Genomic DNA, 19,356 nt, shown 5'->3' on the forward strand with positions numbered 1-19,356 from the left:
TGTTATGCTGTCTTATTATATTTGTTTTAGCTTAATTTGTGCCTCTCTTATTATGTTGGTCAGTTGAATGTTAATTAGATCAAATCCATGTTTAGTAAAAATAATTTGATGCAGAAATAAACTAGCTTAAAGACCAACTGTATAGTATTGTATACAAGTGTTTAATATCGGTATCGGCACCGGTATCGGCCAGAAGTTGTCTGTTTAAAACGGTATCGGCCCAAAAAAATCCTATCGGTGCATCCCTAATTTAAACCCATCATTTTTCCAGCTCGTGTTATAAGGACTCACCCATACACTATTCCATCAACATAATCAGGACAGAAGCGGTTAAAAGTGGACAAAAAGACACCAGGTGTGAGTGGGAATGTGTCCCTCTTGTCCACTTGTGATATGATTGACCAAAACGCATATTAATATCAGGTGTAAACCAGCATGCCTGGACAATAATATACATAAACCAACTATTACAACACACAAACACTTTTATATGTCACAATAACTTAATGCTTTTGTCTACACTGAATGTGCAGAGTTTGCAAGCCATTAATAGGTTTACTTCTTAATAATAATATATGTACAAATAAAATAATAAAAATCAACATCTAACTTAACAAAAGTGTAAGGTTAGGACGGGACGTCCTGTTTATCCAAGCAATGGAAGAAAGTTATGGTAACACCACTTCAACGTCATACAAGGACACGTTGTTTCTGAAGTGTCTGATCAGTTTTAAAATCAGGGTTCGGGCGGTAACTTTGTCTTTGGTCTGAGTGCGCACACTGTGTCTGTAATGTGAGTTTATTACTGCAGGAGTTTGTGTGAGCACTTCCAAATGACCCCAATCAATTACACATTACAGCTGGCATCAGAAATAAGCAATGCCCTTATAAATCACAAGACAATGATGGGGTCACCGTGAGGGAGAGAGAAAGAAAGATGGGTAGAGTTTCTAAAGGCCACTTGTACTTGTAAACACCCTAATATTTTATGCATTACTTTTAACCCAACACTATTAAATGTGTGTAAAATTGTGTTAACTATGTTGGAGAAGCGTTAATCAACTCATCACAAACACAATCCTTTAGGCCTCCATTGTTGCCGTATCGCACAGGCCTATACACTGAAATAACACATGCTCATGATGTCACTTTTATCACAGATTTACGTTTATGTAGTTTAAAGGCAGGGAATCTTATTTTGAAAAATGCTAACGGTAGCCAACTAGCATTGAAATCACGATCCCACCCTCCATTAAAATAGCCATCCAAAGTCATGCATCCTCCAAAACACATGAACACGCACAGATCAGACGGTCACATGTCATGTCTCATTCACCAGTGAGAAAACTTTGCAGTACAAAGTGAATAACATTACCAAAATAACCAACATAAACAACTGGTTTACATCAGAATTAGTTAAAGCACACTTTCGGTTGTGTAGACGTAGTAACTATATCGTTACGCTAATCTGTCAACGAGCAACACAATGTTTCATCAAAGTAGAATATCTGAATCCATCTCAATACAAACATATCGCGTCCCTACCTTACCAAAATAAACAGTGCAATGACCCTTTCAGACCCTTTGCCTCCTGCAGCTGTTAGCATCTTGTGGTAAAGCAGTAAAGTTACCGATGTTAATTTGGGTTTTTGTTATTTGCTGATCCAGGCAGTTTTTGCTGTTGTTGTTTTAAAAGATGTCTTTCGTTTTGTGGCCTCTGTGCAGGTTGTCAATTCAGCAGGAAAGTTTGCCGTTCTCCCTCTGTTTACGCACGTGAACGCGGCGATGAAGTATGGTGTCTGCGTGAACAGGCTGCGTGGTGGCATTCAAATTACGCTTACGGATGAGCGACAAAATAAGCAATGTCCGTTCGGACCGAGATCTATGATTGGTTGAAAATGTTTGGGTCCTACACCTTTCACAGATGACATAAATTTCTACAAATACATTTAAACAACTTAAAGTAATTGCTATCAGGATGTGAGGAGACTTTTAACCAGCATAACTAAAAATGTTTTTGGATCAAATCAGATACCCTACAAGATGTCATTAACAAACACTTCCACTTTGTAAACTATCTCCAAAAGTTTGTGTTTTCAGTACTACCCATGCCATTGTCATGTAAACGAGCAGCCAAATCCCAAAAACGGCCCTATAAACAACAAGCCCAAATTTTTCTCTCCACTATAACCATCCTATTTGTACAAAAATATTCCTCCCTCTTTTCCCACAATTGACAAGTTAACTCATCAAAACGCTTCCCTTCCAATGAGAAGTTTTTACGGCAATCCGTATTTCTGCTTTTATCCACCAGGTGGGGCTCTTACCCAACTTATAAAACCCGGAAGCAACCCCTTAGGGCAAACAGTAAGAACTCTGTGTATGTTTTGATCATCGCTCTGAATCTAATCTCTAACAAAAGTCCTTCACAAAAATGCAATTATCTCAGCTTTTTGCTCAAAATGTTTGTATTTTAAAGAAACCCATATTTGAGAGGTGATAAAAGGTAACAAATGAAGGTAGGTTGGAACCTAATGTTTTAACAGATGGGGTGTTCTTTCATTTGATATATTGTGTGTTTATATATTTAAAGAAGAACATTTTCTTGAAGGCATTAAACTTTTGTGAAAATCATAAAAAGCTAGCGCTGACTGGCATCTTTTAAAAAAAACGTTGGCAGGGAAAGAGTTAATGCTTTTGACACAAATGGAATAAAATACTGACACTGTATTCTGTGAAACAAACAAGTGTGCCACACAAAACAACTTGTCACATCTACGTTTATAAACAGATCTCATAAATAAGCTCGGCTCACACGAACACATCATTCAGCAGTCAAAAAAATCACTCGGCTCATCACCAACAAAAGTTAAGTTTCCCAAACACACGGCACTGTTTAAACCAGCTTATAAATGAGATTAGCACACACGGTACCTGAGGCTGTGACAACTGAAATAATTGCTCCGAGCATTAAGAAATAAACTGTTTAACCAGGCCACTCATTTAACTGTCAATCAGCCACTCATTTACATTTAAGAGAGCAGAGAGCTTTCTCCTGAGGAATATTTCTTCAATTCAACTACATTCAATAAAGTTTTAGAGCGATTGTCTTTCCAACAGGTATGAATCATCTCTTTTTGAATTCAGCTACTTTACGAGAGGCTTTGAAAGTCATTCCACACCGACGGCCTTTCTGCTCATTTCTATATGGACTTTCTAAATGACTGAACTGAATTCAGTTGAGAAATTCTTGAGTGGAAATGGAGCCGAATGCAATCTCGCTCATTCAACACGTCATTCATTTTGGCTGTGAAAGTATTACCAATCAGTTGTATTTTAAAACAGGTAAAAGACACCCAGGGCTGCTGTGAATGATACAGAAGCAGTAAACCACAGGAGGTGTACAGTACTGCAATTTTACCATGGTAAGGGGTGTACTTAGTATCAAAATGATGTAGAGTGCTTAAAATCTCCCTAATTATGGTTAAATACATTTATGCAGTTGGCAGACTATTTTATCCAAAATGACTTAGAGTGCATTTAAAGGGGTCATGACATTAGAAATCGATTTTGCTTTGATCTGTTGGCATATAACAGGTCTTGGTTTCATTAAAACATTCTGTAAGTTTTAGAGCTTAAAACGCCCTCCTTAACAAAAGCAATTATCTAATCGTACTCCAGAAAAATTTTTATGAAAAATGGCTGCATTAAAGGAGAAACATCCAAATCAGACTGTTTCAAGCTGAGGATGAAAACAGGGTGGAAAAGTCATAAATTACTTAAATTGGTATGTTTTAGCAAAAAAAAATACTTGAGTAATATTTAAGTACACCCCAGAGAACATAATAAAATAAAAAGAAACATGCCATGACCCCTTTTAAGGTAAACACTATCAGTATACATGTACCATGGGGATTGACACCACAACCTTTTTTTGTTCAGATAACACAGTCATCTACCAATTGAGGTACAGGAACAATATTATCCAAAACTTTTGTAGACAAACTTTATGTTGGCTTGACAAAGCCTGGCCTGAACGTTTAAAACAGGTTGACAGAAACTTAACATAAGTTTAGTTTAGTCGCCTACCTGGCTGTAAACATGAGTTAGCATGAGGCTAACATGTTTTAACATGACGCTAGCATAATGCTAACATGATTTAATATGAAGCTAGCATGAAGCTAGCATGATTTAGCATGAAGGTAGCATGAAGCTAGCATGATGCTAACATGATTTAGTGCAGGGCTATACCCTGTAAGGCCGAGCAGTGCATAATTTAGCTCCAACCCTAATCTAACTTAACCACCTATGATTGTTTAGTGATCATGAAGTCTTTATTAGCTTGCTCAGGTGTGTTTGATCAGGGTTGGATCTAAACTGTGCAGTGCTCGGCCCTCCAAGATAAGATTTGAATAGCCCTGATTTAGCATGAAGTTAGCATGAAGTTAGGATGAAGCTAGCATGATTTAACATGAAATTAGCATGATTTAACATAAAGTTAGCCTGAAGCTAACATGATTTAGCATGAAGCTAGCATGATGCTAACATGATTAATCATGAAGCTAGCATGATTTAGCATTAAGCTAACATCATTTAACATGAAGTTAATATGAAGTTAACATGATTTAGAATGAAGCTAGTGTGATGCTTACATGATTTACCATGAAGTTAGCATGAAGCTAACATGATCTAGCATGAAGCTAACATCATTTAACATGAAGTTAGTATGAAGTTAACATGATTTAGAATGAAGCTAGTGCGATGCTTACATGATTTAACATGAAGTTAGCATGAAGCTAACATGATTTAGCATGAAGCTAGCATGATGCAAAGATGATTAAGCTTTGGCTTTGTCAAGCCAACATAATTAAAAAATAAAAAATACAGGCTACTAATTAACAGATAACTGATATCAATACAACATGCATTCCTATTTTTGTCACAGGAAAAGAGTCTAATGCTGCGTTTACACCAGCTGCGGTAGAGAAGTCAAGCGCACGTGATTTCAATGTTAAGTCAATGTGAAGACGCGTTGATGTGAGTCTGGAGGTTTAGCGGCGCGGATGAGGCGTAGACGCAATTGCACCTCGTTCGCGCGAATGGCGCATCAACATCAGCCATCTTGCAAACAGACAACCGCATAGCACTTGCCCCTCCCACAGGAAGCGGATTTTGCCTCTCACGCATGTCAAATGCTTGAATTTTCCACGCGTCTACTTCGCTCTAGACGCGCAAATGCATTCAAACTGTTCAATCTGCAAACTAGGCGCGGTTCACGCGATTTTGACGCCTCAAATGCGGTTGGTGTAAACGCAGTATAAGGGCCAGATTTACAGCTTACGGTTGCAATAACATTTCACAAGTAAGATTGAACAATCATTTTGGTTATTTTACGTTATTATTTATAATATTATGTCAATGTTCAGGAGGAACTTGTACTCTCTCTCATGATCTCTCGCTGTTTTTTCTTCACATTTGAAGGTTTCCCAGTGATGCAGGCATGAGGAGGCAATGGGAAGTTGCTATAAAACGGGAGGGTTTTGTTGTGACAGACTCGTCAAAGCTCTGTAGCAAAGAGTATAGATAGAAGAACAAAAGGGGGAAACTCTGATTCGTTTTTGGCAACAGCAACTAGATGGCGCTTCAGTAGCGCGGCCGCCATTTAGGAATGAAAATTCTCACATCCAATTCATTCTCAATTCATTCATATTACAGTAAAATTAATTTAATACCTAATTACATAAAATACCTAATTACGTAAAAATTACATAAAAATTGTGTACTAAAGTACTTTTTACTTAAGTAAAAAAGCAGATGTTTAATGTACTTAAATATTAAATATAGACCAAAAACTTGAAATTATGAAATGTAGTGGAGTAAAAATTATGATAATATGCTTTGTAATATAAGTTTTCCAAAATAAACATTGATAAAATACAGATACTTGAAAATTTACTTGTATGTAGAAAGTAAAACACTTAAGTAGTGTCTGCCTCTGTGAATATGCCATACTTAAAGAGCATAATACAAAATATTTTAGCATGAAAGCAGTATTTTTCAATTTGTGACAGCGTCCTGTATCATAACTACATGTTTGCCGCTTATAACAACTCAAACCATGTGAAAATCCGGTAAAAATTAGGGGAGTTATGATGACTCCTCATTAGAAATGAATGCAAGGGAGCGCACTGGAGACCCATCCAAGATGGCGGCCGCGCGATACGTCAGCTCCAATAGGCAGCTCAGTCTACGAGGTGTCTACGTATTTAATGTCTATGATTTACACCTCCTAAACAGCAACACACATTTGTGTTTGGTTAGTGTTACTTGTAAACTGTGTTAATTCTGTTAATATGATGTCATGTGTAAAACGTGAAACGTGTTCTGGTTAATTTGAGAAATGTCTCCATATGGGATCACGAGCACTCAGTGAAGTGCTTGCAGTTTAAGCACGTGCTGGTGTGTTAAAAGATACATTACAGGCCATCTGTTCAAGACAAACATTCGATTTCACAAATAAAATTGTTCAATTCAAATTCTAAAGACTGCATTTAACGCTTTTGAATTTGGAGCGTTTATTTATTCAGCAGACATCTGAAAGTATGCCACATCTGCTTTGCCTTTGTGTTTTCTTTCTTTAATGTTTTTTGTTAATGTTTTTATAATTGTAGGGCTTTAGTGAAACTCTAACTGCCAACATGTGGGTGTGCAAAAAACTCTCATCTATAACATAAAAAAGTTTTATCCTATTTATTTTAAAATGTGAAATGTGAAGTCAAGATAAAGAACTTGCTATTAAAGGGTGTTGCTATAATGTATATACGTAGGTAATAACATTTACAAAAGCCACAAAAACACAATCACGCAAGGGATATTCAATAGTCACACAAAGTGACCTATCACAACATCACAGTGACTCATCTTAACAAAGACGAAACCTAATAACACCTATCAGAGATCACTCAGCAGCTAGAAATCTGCCAAGTGAGAATAATGAAGTATCAAACTCTTAACACTTGTCTGAAAATCCTGAACACAGGACACAGTTATGCATGACCAATACATTATATTTAAATAATAATGATTATTATTTAAATATTTTTCAGTTCAGTTTAGTTTATAGACTAATCTGAATAATATATGTTGTGGATTTTTTAGTGATTACAAAAAATAATTTTCAGCAGAGGGTTCCATTGCCAAAAGATGACTTTATTGCATACAACAATAAGGCCGAGTTGGTGGCCAAGCAACTAAAGAGTCTTTTTCAGAATGCAACCTAATATACAGTTCTCTAAAAGTTGAAACCCCTCCCATGTAGTTGTTTTTAGCATGTTTTTATGTTTGACAGGTGTGGTAACTTCATTCCTTCCAAATGTCAGCCTATGCATTTTTAGCTCTGCTCTCAGTTACCATATTTTAAACCCTGCATACATTGCAGTCTTTAAGACTGCTAGTCTTCAGCTTACAAACATGAGACATACATACTTGCAAAACACATTTAAATCTGAATACCATGTACACCAAAGATATAGTTCTGAATTAAAAAATCTTCTTCATTCCACCCTTTGAGACTTTCACAAGTCTCACCCAAAGTGCAACTTCATAATCCAGTTCAATTAAGTTAAGCTAATTAATGGCTTAACTAAGCCATCTTTCCCTTACCAATGACTAAATCATGCTGCCGCACTTTGGTGTAGTGTGGAACAAACATCCTCTCCTTGGAGAAGTAAAAGAACCTGCTCCCTAATTTAACATGCTTTCATGATCATGAAATATACTTGTGTGATTATGTTATTGTTGCTGTAAAATTAGAACTCATAAAAATATTCATATTCATCATAAGAGTGGAAATGAGTCAATACCTTTTCAATACTTATTATCTTTTTCTGATGTAGTATTACCATTTTCCAACTTTTGCAAAACCCATTTTTGATGCACTTTGTAATTTCTTATATGAAGTAACTTTTCATCTTGATATTTCAACATTAACATTTGTTTCAAAATAGTAAGTACACAGTCAAATAACAATCCATCCAATTAAAATCCTTACCCTCTGATAATTTGCATCATTTACCTTATACCTTTGATAATATTCATCCTTTAACCTATACCTTTAATCATTTGCATCATTTAACCTATGAATCATTTGACATACCAAAATATATCTTTGATAATTTGACAAACCAATCACCCATTTTCCTAATTTTAAATCACACCAATTCCACATTAAGATTCTTTCTTCCTGTATTTGTTGCAGTTTCTATCCTAAACTCTTAAGCTTATTAATAGCTTCAATGAATACCTATTTTGATGTTGTATTGTTAGCATAACATTAATCTCCATACAATAAAACTATACCCCTTTGTAGTATCTCATTGTTTTTCTAAAATTGTTAAAACATCATTAGTTAAATTTAATAAACCTTTGTTGATTATAGTAGATATAATTTAGTAATTCTAGATTAAATCAATATTTATTCTAACCATGATTTTATCTCATCTCTTGCTTAAATTGTAACATATGGTAATACCAAACCAATTTAGGGATAAACTATTTTAGTTTTATCATTTGTTTTCTCTGTATTTTGTTCAATATACTTCAATATAATAATGATGATTTCTTAAATTAACCTTAGTCTTGTACATATATATTTCTTCTCTAATTGCAAAACCACCATAAGTTATCATTTCCCATCAAATCAAAATTAAACCAAAAGAATTCTGCTAACATTACTGTTTGATCTTCATATGTCCAGTGCTATGATCTGATTCCCACATTCTTTTTACTGTATACTAGCATTGTCCACCCTTTCCATACCTAAAGTCAAAATTATTAAGGATTTATAATAGCTTTTGGAATTTTATATTTGATTTGTTCAAGTTCTATGTTATAGAATATTCCCTTTAAATATCCCTCATCTTTAGTTCCATCAGGTTTACTGTAGCATTCATAATCTTTAGTATTTTTTTTTTCCTATTCTGCCTTTTTTCTATTTTAATGCTTTTATTAACTTTCCAAAATTGAGACTATTTACCAAAATATGCCCTATAAAATGGATATTTAAACCAGAATTTGTCAATTTGTTAAATTGAACACCCCTATAATATCATGTTGACTTTTGATTATTATTACCTTTCGTAATTCAGAGCATAATAAGCAATTGTTCATACCAATTTCTCTTAGCTTTGAAAATTACCCATTTGTACTATTCATTATGTTTTTTGTTGTTTCCCATAAAATGTCCAAAATATATATATATTTTTTTTTTCCTTCCGTTGACGTCCTTTTTCTTCTTTTGATGTCCTTGTCTACTTGTTGTTTTGGTTTCTTTAGTATTCAATCTAGATTTTGTTCCTCCTGAGATTATTGTAGAATAACTTCTCACTGGTGTTACTGGTCCTCGCTGAAGTGTTACTGATCCTTGCTGATAGGTGAAAAGTTAATTGAAGAGAAGTTTGATTATTGACTGCAGCTGTGTGAATTTACAATATGTTGCTGATAATTGTCAAACTGGTTATTAGCTTTATTTTTCAATTTCCATGACTAATTCCTTGAAGTTTTCCTTGTGTGTCCTTTACACATTACCAGCAACTTTGTCCCTGTGTATTGCTTGTGAACTCCACTGCTTTGCACTCATTGCTTGTTGCTCCTGAAAGTCTCTCCTCATTTACATATTTTCTTAACTTTGTTGCCGTTGCTTGATCTGCCTCGAGTGGTCATTACTAAGTTCTTTATTTGTTTGTAGACTTGAATTGCTTTTCATTTTTCTATTGTTGTCTTCTGTCTCATGTCTTTTATTATTTTCTTTTCCTCACTTCTCAACTTCATTATTGTGTTTAAGTTCTCCTCTGCTCCTCAGCTCTCCTTTTCTGTATCGTGTTTTTGGTTCTCCTTTTCTCCTCAGCTCTCATCTTCAGTATCGTGTTTTTGTTGTCCTCCTCTCCGACTGGTATATTCGGAATGCTGTGCAATGGCTCAGATGACATCAGATGTGCTCCTTCCCCCTGGCCTGCTGTTAGGGCTGCTCTCCCTGGTCCTTGTTTTATGTCACTCTCTCCTGAAGACCCTCAGATACACTAGATCCCATGGCATAATATGGCATTTTATCTCCATCTCCTCATCAGGCTCCTTTTCTTTTTTCCTGCACACAAATAGCTTATGCATACAGTTAGTTTTATCACATAAGATCTCATCTTTATTTGTAATTGTTCCAAAAGCTCCATCTGCAGTCGTTCCAGAGGCTGTCCTTTTTTGGGGATGAATTTTTGTTATCACATATAGTATAGCGCAGACATTGGTATTGGCATTGGTATTGGCATTGGTCGACCAATAAGCATTCCATGCAGTGTTAGTTGAAGTCTTTCACTCGTTATTGCAAGAGACAAAGCATCCAGTCAGTTCAGTTTCATGCTTTCCCATGTTTTGCTGAGTTTAACCTTGAAGGGATGGTATACTTTTTATGATTAAGGATGGTAAACACTAGTTTTTCCTTTATTCTTTACTGTTGCAGTTCACTTTATAGTTTTTAATGAATGCTGATCCATTATATAAATGATTCCTAATAGTATTTCAAATTTAAGGATTACTTCTTCTATCATTATTATTTTTTTATCATTATTTTTGGCACAAACTTTACCTGTCGCACAGAAATTTAACCAGTATTGCAATTAAATATGGAGACCCATACTCAAATATGAAGAACAATACCCATTTTTTTTCTCATTTGAATCTTTAATATTAATTTGTTATTTTATATCTCTGTTTTTAATTTGAAATTAAAACCACCCATCTGGAAAGGTAACATTTTACTGTATTATAGAATGATTTATCCCCAATGTGTACATTAGATGTCTTGAATGTCTTTCTTTGTCCCCTTTTCAGTGCCACAAATTCTTCATACTGTAACATCCTGCTTGTTGTTCTTCTTTTCTATCTTCTAATTAAGGCTTTTGTATTAACACTAGGAGCAATACTTCTGTATGGCATTCTGAGGCTTCTTTAGCTTCCAAATCTGCTGTGTTGTTACCATTGATAAAATTATCATTCAATTTATCATTCAGTTTAATATTTTATGATTGCCATTTACTTTGATAATGTTTAATGCAGAAATTAAACCCCACTTATTCATACATTGATTATGTATACCCTCATTCTTTTGGAAGCCTCTTTGTTCCCATACCGAATTGGATATTGTTTAGTTTCCCAAAAAACAAACAAATATTTCTTCTGTTTGAAAACTCAAATATATAAAGCAAATATCAATTACAGTATTTGTCATCTGGGAAAACATTTGTTAGCAATGTGGATCTGGATATCAACTGTTTAGTCTTACAATAGCATTAATTGGATACTTCAATTAGTACTTTGTTCTCTACATCTTTTAACAATTAATACATCTTCTTAATCTTGCATGTTGTTATCATCTGCATTTATTGTTTTTATGAAAACTATTTCCTGACAAATGATTGACTATAACATATAATTCTAATGTGATTCTTAAACATTATGGAGATCCACTGGCTTTATATAGTTTTTTTTTCCCATCATATCCCATAAATCCTTTTCTTCACAATCTTTTCCAGTATACAAGAGACCTGTGGAAATAAGTCAGTTACATTAAGTCATTATTCTATTAACTGATTTTCAACCATACTCTTTACTAATTCTTGTTTACCTTCCTCTGATGTTATATCAATTTCTTGTCATATAATTTATTTTGCCACTTTTTAAGTTGAATATCTTTCTCATGATCATATTATAATACAATGAAATTCCCACTTTGATAACTTTGCATTAGAAATTTGTGCTTCAATACATTTTCCAATTTATTCATTGTTTGTTGTACATCACTATTTATTATACATTTGCTTTGATTCAGTTAATATCACTTTAATATCATGTCTTACTTACTTTATATCTATATTCCCTATACCCTTCTGGAAAACACAAATTCCAATGGCTTAACCCAAATTATGCATATTTTGTTTAACAAGTAAACAGTAAACAGGAGTGTGATTTTGATATGAGAATAGATATGGTCATGGTTTTGTTTATTGTGTATAGACATACATTGAATTACCACTACTTGTCCAGAGAATCATATTATTAACAACTCTTCTGGACCTTAAACTGGACCTTGAAAGGCTGCTGTCACCCTCCCCCCTTCACTCACAGAGCTGGTACATGGACATAGCGAAAGTCTCTCTTAGCGTGGCCAGGCTTTTTGTTGTCCTCAGCATGTTTTCTTTGTCTCTCCCAGTTCAAGTTGTTTTCTTTCTGGGATGGTGATGCTGCAAAGTCATTTATGATGGGTACAGGATTCTGGCTTTTTGGAGGAATTGCTGAAAGTAGCTGAACACAAGAGTCATCACTGTTATTCACTTTGCATTTCAAAACAGTGTTGTCATTCCAGGGTCTCCTTCTGGATTTCCCTCAGTCTCTTTTTTATTGTCTCTGAACAAAACTGGATTCTCTGTGTCTCCCAGTTTTCTCTTTGTGCTTTTAGAGTCCAAGCAGTGGCTGCCACACTGCTATGATATGTTCAAAAATAGTCCCTCCTCATGTAACGTTAGTCCACAGGTCAAAGCTTTCTTTCATTTCTCCATTGCCACAACTTAGTCCTTTTCCCAACCCCATGAATGCTTGAGGGTAAGTGATCAGCCTCCCAAGGTCCTTAATACCTTTATTAAACTTAAAAATTGTAAGGCCAGTAGCCTAAGCCATCATTTATCTTTTTCCCCATATCCACATTACTCCATCAGATGACAACTCCTCTTTACTCTCCCTCTCTACTCTCTTCTAATTTTACTTCATTAATTCTTTCTAATGTTTTTCCTATTTTTATTTCTTATTTTTCATTAATCTCTTTTTACCTCATCTTTTTTCACCTCTGTGTGTAAACAATGCCTTTTGTCTTTTTACTCTACACTCTTTACTCTCATACTTTTTCTGATAATAATTCAATTTCTTTCATTTAGGATATTTCCTCATTTGTAAGATTCACTCCCAAACCTGTTTAATTTTCCTATTCTATAACTACTGATCATTTCATTTACATTTTACCTATAATTTCCACAGTGCCCTTGAGTACTGGAAATCAACCTTCTACAGTATGCATGATAAATATAGATTAACATTTAACACACTTTCTTTTTGTTCCATTATCAACTTCCTTTAACATTTTTCTAATCTATATATGTTCCCCTTTATTCATGAATAATGCCAATGCTTTTCTTCTTTAAATCCATCCTTCTTTTCTTTCTTTTGATTTAATATAGGTTTATTTACAATATCCATTTCTTTACACATTGCAACATCAAATGTTCCCTTCATGACAATTTCTTCAACACATTCTTTATCAGATCTCTGCCCAATAGATATTTCCACAAGAATAACAACTATGACTTTACTCTACACCTGTTACTTCTCCATTCAATCTTTTCTATCATATTTAGCAATTTTTTAACTTTTTAACATTAAAAAATTAACAAATAAAAACACTTTTATTCCAGTTAACTTTCAAGCTAAGTAAACGTCAAGCTTACCATTTTCTCTCCAATATTACTTTTTCTACACTGCAAATGTTTTTCAAGCAGTTCCTTCTTAATTAATGTTTCTCCCTTCAATTCAATTTGTTTTATTTGTCAGGTAATACTATTTTTTCCCTTTACAATAGTCTTAAACACAAATATTTTTTCATTGGATTAAGATATACAATATAGATGTAAAAACCTCCTTTCAACCTATATATACCATTTACCTATAATTTTACCTATAATCTTTTATTACTTTATTATATAAATAATATATTATTATTATTATTATTATTATTATTATTATTCTTTTACTTATATTAACCGGTATTTCACTTCACTGCTAGCTCTTTCATCCACAGCACTCAGTCAGGCCTGCACTCACTCTATTTATAACATACACCCAGTCATTCACACTTTAAACATGACACCACTTGTTTTTCACTGTTGAGGATCCTTTCCACTTTTACTCACAAGTCAAACTTTTTATCATGCATTAGGGTGGTATCCACAGAATAATATTTTATTCGTTCAGACCTCTATTATATAAACATATATAAAGAGCTGTTTTCATAAAAAATAATTCTGCCCTTGCAGACCCCTATCCACTTTATAACACTTTTGTTTCATGCTCTGTTTATTTATTTTTTATCCATACACTCTAAAATATGCAGCATTTATGTTAAATCAACATATACATTTTTTGTTACCCTAACCTAACAAAGTAACACATTAATGGCTTGAAAAACCAAAGTACTTTTCCTTTTGCTATCATTATTTTACAGTGTATCCGCTTACTTCATAAGCATTTTTAATAGTCTGTTCCAGTCTACCTGTATCCGTCAAGGCCCTCTTACAGAATAAACACAGATTATTTAATTTTATCCTTTTTTTCCATAAGCATTTTTAATAGTCTGTTCCAGTCTACCTGTATCCGTCAAGGCCCTCTTACAGAGTAAACACAGATTATTTAATTTTATCTTATTTTTTTTTCATACACTGTAAATAAAATGCAGTATTGATGTCAAATCAACATATGCTTAAATACTTAACCTAACAAATTGAAACATGGATTTGCTTCCAAAACCATGTTACTTTTTCTTCATACAAATTATTCATTTACAGTGTATCAGCTTATTACATCTAATCAATAGCCCTCTTGCAATAAGCATTTTTTATAATCTGTTACAGTCTATTTTATTCGTCAAAGGCCCTTCGTCAAAGGCCTTTTATATGTTTAAAAATAAACACAGATTATATATTTCATTGCCCCTCAGCAATTTAACTTTTTATTGCCCCTTAGCAATATAACAATCTGTTCCAGGTTAATGCTAAAACAAGGCTTACTTAGCAAAACCACAGATTACACCCGAGCTCAGGCTGTTTAATCCCTTCTTCATCATAAAAATATCACACCATGCATCAAAATCCTTGGAAATGGAACCCTTTTTATCTTATATTAATCTTAGTTCTTATATTGGAAGAGCATTGTGAAAGTCTTTTCACCATGAGCCAACCCAGATGAGCAACACAACAGTACACCAGTAAATAAGCAAAAACTGCTCACCTGGTCCTGTGTATGCTGCTCATCCAAACCCAGCCCACAGCGGTCATCCACCTCCATGCTCCTTTCCAGTCCCTGTTCGGGCGCCAAATGTTGTGGATTTTTTAGTGATTACAAAAAATAATTTTCAGCAGAGGGTTCCATTGCCAAAAGATGACTTTATTGCATACAACAATAAGGCCGAGTTGGTGGCCAAGCAACTAAAGAGTCTTTTTCAGAATTCAACCTAATATACAGTTCTCTAAAAGTTGAAACCCCTCCCATGTAGTTGTTTTTAGCATGTTTTTATGTTTGACAGGTGTGGTAACTTCATTCCTTCCAAATGTCAGCCTATGCATTTTTAGCTCTGCTCTCAGTTACCATATTTTAAACCCTGCATACATTGCAGTCTTTAAGACTGCTAGTCTTCAGCTTACAAACATGAGACATACATACTTGCAAAACACATTTAAATCTGAATACCATGTACACCAAAGATATAGTTCTGAATTAAAAAATCTTCTTCATATATAAACGGTGCGAACACTCGGCCAGACCTCGCGTTCCACCCAAAAAAAGAGCTTAAATGCACTACGTCACCAGTGACCAGAATCGTGCAAGTTATATTATTGTACTACTGTGTTATATTGTATTATTTTGCAATATATTATGTTGTTACGTGTTATATTATATTACATCACTTCTTTTTATTCAAAACACAATATAATTACTATGAAAATTAACAAAGAAACAGTTTATGTCATATATATTCTGTTCTGTACTTTGCTTTTGTAAAACATCTTTGTAATAGCAACATAATATTTACAAATACTTGTGGTTTACAAATAAACCATCATAAAATTTTGTTTGGTAACATGTTTTAACAAATTTATGATTCAAAGTTCAGTTTTAGCTGTTTCTGAACATTTATTTTATTTACTTGGAGTCGCTCTAAAAGGTTTTACTCGTTTTACCATGTTTTATCATGGTAAAACAGCATCATATGGCTATAGGTACATGATATGCTGACAGTACTTTAAACCAGTGGTTCTCAAACTGGGGTCCGAGGCCCCCAGGGGGGCCGCGAGACGGTGCCAGGGGGGCCCCAGTTTTATGACATTTTATAAAATACAGTAATTTAACAAAAATTTTGTGTAATTAAACAAACAAAAAATAAGCCTACTAACCAACATCACTTCTTTGTATAATTTAATATGTTTTGTTTAATTAAAATGTTACATTTTAGAACTGTTTTTGTCATAAATTTTCTTTGGGGGGGGCCGCGAAGGAATGCACCGTATAAAAGGGGGGCCGCACGCAGAAAAAAATTGAAAACCACTGCTTTAAACTGTAAATTTTTACAGACATAAAATAAGCAATAATGTGTCTAAAACACAGTTTAAGTAGTTATTTTTATGATCTTTGACACTTTTGCAAAACTCATAAACTACGGTCTATAGTGGAAGATCCGCCTACACTGTAAAAATTCCTTGTTGAACTTTATTTTTTATAAGTTTTAATCAATTTGAAATTATAATTAACTTCAACTTTATTGACTAGTGAGGAGTTGCTATAAATTATAAAAATAAAGTTAAAACTAAAGCTAATTCAACATTATTTTTATAGTTTAAAGCAACTACTCATTAGTCAAGAAAGTTGAAATGAATAGTAAATTCAAGTTGATTAAACTTAAAAATGTAAGTGCAACTGGTTTACTGGTTTGAGATCAGCAAGATTTTAGGGCTGATTCTGAATGAGAACCAGGACACGAAACCAGCCATGGAAGAAAATGGGTATCATTGTTCAAATCAAGAACCAAAGGTGTTGGAACAAACCTTTGAAGTACCCTTAAGACAGTGGTTCTCAAACTTTTTCAGTTGTGCAGCCCCCTTTGTGTACGGTGCATTCCTTCGCGGAACCCCAAAGAAAATTTATGTCAAAAAACAGTTCTAAAATTTTACATTTTTATTAAACAAAACATTAAATTATACAAAGTAGTGCTGTTGGTAAGTAGCCTTATTTTTTTAGGTTTAATTACACAGAATTCATAATAAATTAATGTATTTTATAAAATGTCATAAAACTGGGGCCCCCCTGGCACCATCTCGCAGCCCCCAGTTTGAGAACCACTGCCTTAAGATTCTTGATTGGCAGTACAAGAACCAGACTGTCTATTTTAATAAATTATCAAATAAAACACTTTATTATCTACAGTTCCTGTAGTATACACATTCATTGTGTTAAATCTAAACACTAGGCCTATCATTTATACTATTATTTATGTTATTGTACAAAAATTGTAATTAAATGGAATTAAATTAAAAAAGCATCATTGAATCCATTAATAATTTCACATCGTATCTTGGCAAAGTGGCTTGTCAGAGGCATGACATTTTTAAAAACTCTTGTAATAAGCACCTTGTGCCAACATGACCACAAGCTCTGAACTTGCAGGATCATGCCTGTAAACATTCAAGCTCCAGTTCCTCTAAACAGTCATCTGTGGGCCACTAATGAAGTCTTCAAACTTTGCAAAGTGGTAGCAGCAGATTGCTGTTAAACTAACATTATAATTATCTGCAGTATGCCCTTTATTCACCAGGACGCACAAGACTGAAGTATTTTGTCATTTAAACAGATGAATGCTCATGCTACAGTTAGCTCATTGACAAATTAGTCTAATTAAGCCACTTGCCAATGTGTGAGCGAGCAGACAGAGGCGTCTCAGTGGACGTTTTACACAAAGGAGGAGAGACTCATAAACTGGCTGGATGATAAACTAGCACAGTGAGACACAAACAGAAAACACAAACATGCCACAGCATTGGTGACCGAGATTTTTCCTTTATAACTTTATGTGCATATGAACATGCATGTAGTAACAGTAACGGCGCAATATTTACACTATCAAACACTTCAGTCATGAGACGCTGTTATTTACATGTTCTTATACCTCCTCGCTCTTTCCCTGGCAGAGTTTTTTTTAGTGTTGCAAGGGCGCGCCAGCATTTTTAATGATTTTAACAAAAATTTTATGCCTTCCAGAAAATTTCTTCTTTAAATATAGACGGTTTCAGCAGTTACAACATAAACAAGCGGCTTTCGTGGTCAACACTCAACTTCCGGTAAACTCCGCTAAGAATAAATAACAACAGAGTCCTTTCAAAGTAGTTTATTTATATAACAAGCAAAATAAACAACACATAGATTACCTAGGACAGGGGTTTTCAAACTGGGGGGCGGGGCCCCCAGGGATGCCGCGAGATGGTGCCAGGGGGGCCCCAGTTTTATGACATTTTATAAAATACATTAATTTATCGTGAATTCTGTGTAATTAAACATAAAAAATAAGGCTACTAACCAAAAGCACTACTTTTTTGTATAATTTAATATGTGTTTTAGTAAAATGTTGAGTTTTTTGTCACAAATTTTCTTTGGGGGGCCGCGAAGGAATGCACCATACACAAGGGGGGCTGCACGCTCAAAAAGTTTGGGAACCACTGACCTAGGAAACCAAAACATTTGTTATTTTCGATGAGGTAAGAGTTCAGTTTCAGCAATTAGTCAGACCATTAAATAAAAAGAAACCAGAAGTAAAGTTCTGACCAGACGCTTATTGCGTCACCGCATGTGCGTCCCATGAAGCCATCTATATAAACATATAATATATCAAATGAAAAAGAAAGACTCTCTGCTTTCAAATAAAACCGTTTTTATCATTTTATCACCTCTCAAATATTGGTATTTTGGGTACAACAATTTTAAGCAAAAAGCTGAGATAATTGCATTTTAAAGGACTTTTGGTAGAGATTAGATTCAAAGTGATGATCAAAACATACACATTGTTTTTACTGTTTTTGGATCAGTGGATGCTACAGTGTTTTATAAGTTGGATAAGAGTGCTACCTGATGGATAATAATTGAAATATGGATTGTCGTAAAAACTTGTTATGGACGTAACGTAATGGGTGAAGTTGAAAGAGACAAAATATCTTGATTCTTAACGTAGTCACACCCACATTTTATTAGTAATCACAGGGTTTCCCGCAACACATTTCAGTTAAGGCGGCCCGCCTAAGCTTGGAAACCCTACCACCTTAACTAGATCATCAAAAAAAAAAAAAAAAATGCTGCACAAAAGGCCATCAAGTGCATCTCGGAAAATAGTGCGTACGCGCATCACACTGCGAGCAGGGATGTGCGCCACATGGCCGAAATGAGAAAGACGTGGTCCCGACCGCTCTTGCTCACTTTATTTATGTGCATTATTTACATGCTACA

General features: G+C 34.4%; 1 protein-coding gene and 1 long non-coding RNA gene across 2 annotated transcripts in view; both read right to left on the bottom strand.

The window, feature by feature from the left end:
• The window catches only part of cdh23 (cadherin-related 23), a 386,093-nt gene that overhangs the window by 314,979 nt on the left and 51,758 nt on the right, over window positions 1-19,356 (bottom strand). The window lies entirely within an intron of this gene.
• Window positions 11,813-15,597, bottom strand: LOC141368834 (uncharacterized). Its single transcript, XR_012372257.1, has 2 exons — window positions 15,100-15,597; window positions 11,813-12,351 (listed from the first exon to the last, which is right to left on the bottom strand). It is a non-coding gene; the product is annotated as an uncharacterized lncRNA (long non-coding RNA).

The sequence above is a fragment of the Misgurnus anguillicaudatus genome, chromosome 11, assembly GCF_027580225.2.
Source record: "Misgurnus anguillicaudatus chromosome 11, ASM2758022v2, whole genome shotgun sequence".
NCBI lineage: Eukaryota > Metazoa > Chordata > Actinopteri > Cypriniformes > Cobitidae > Misgurnus > Misgurnus anguillicaudatus.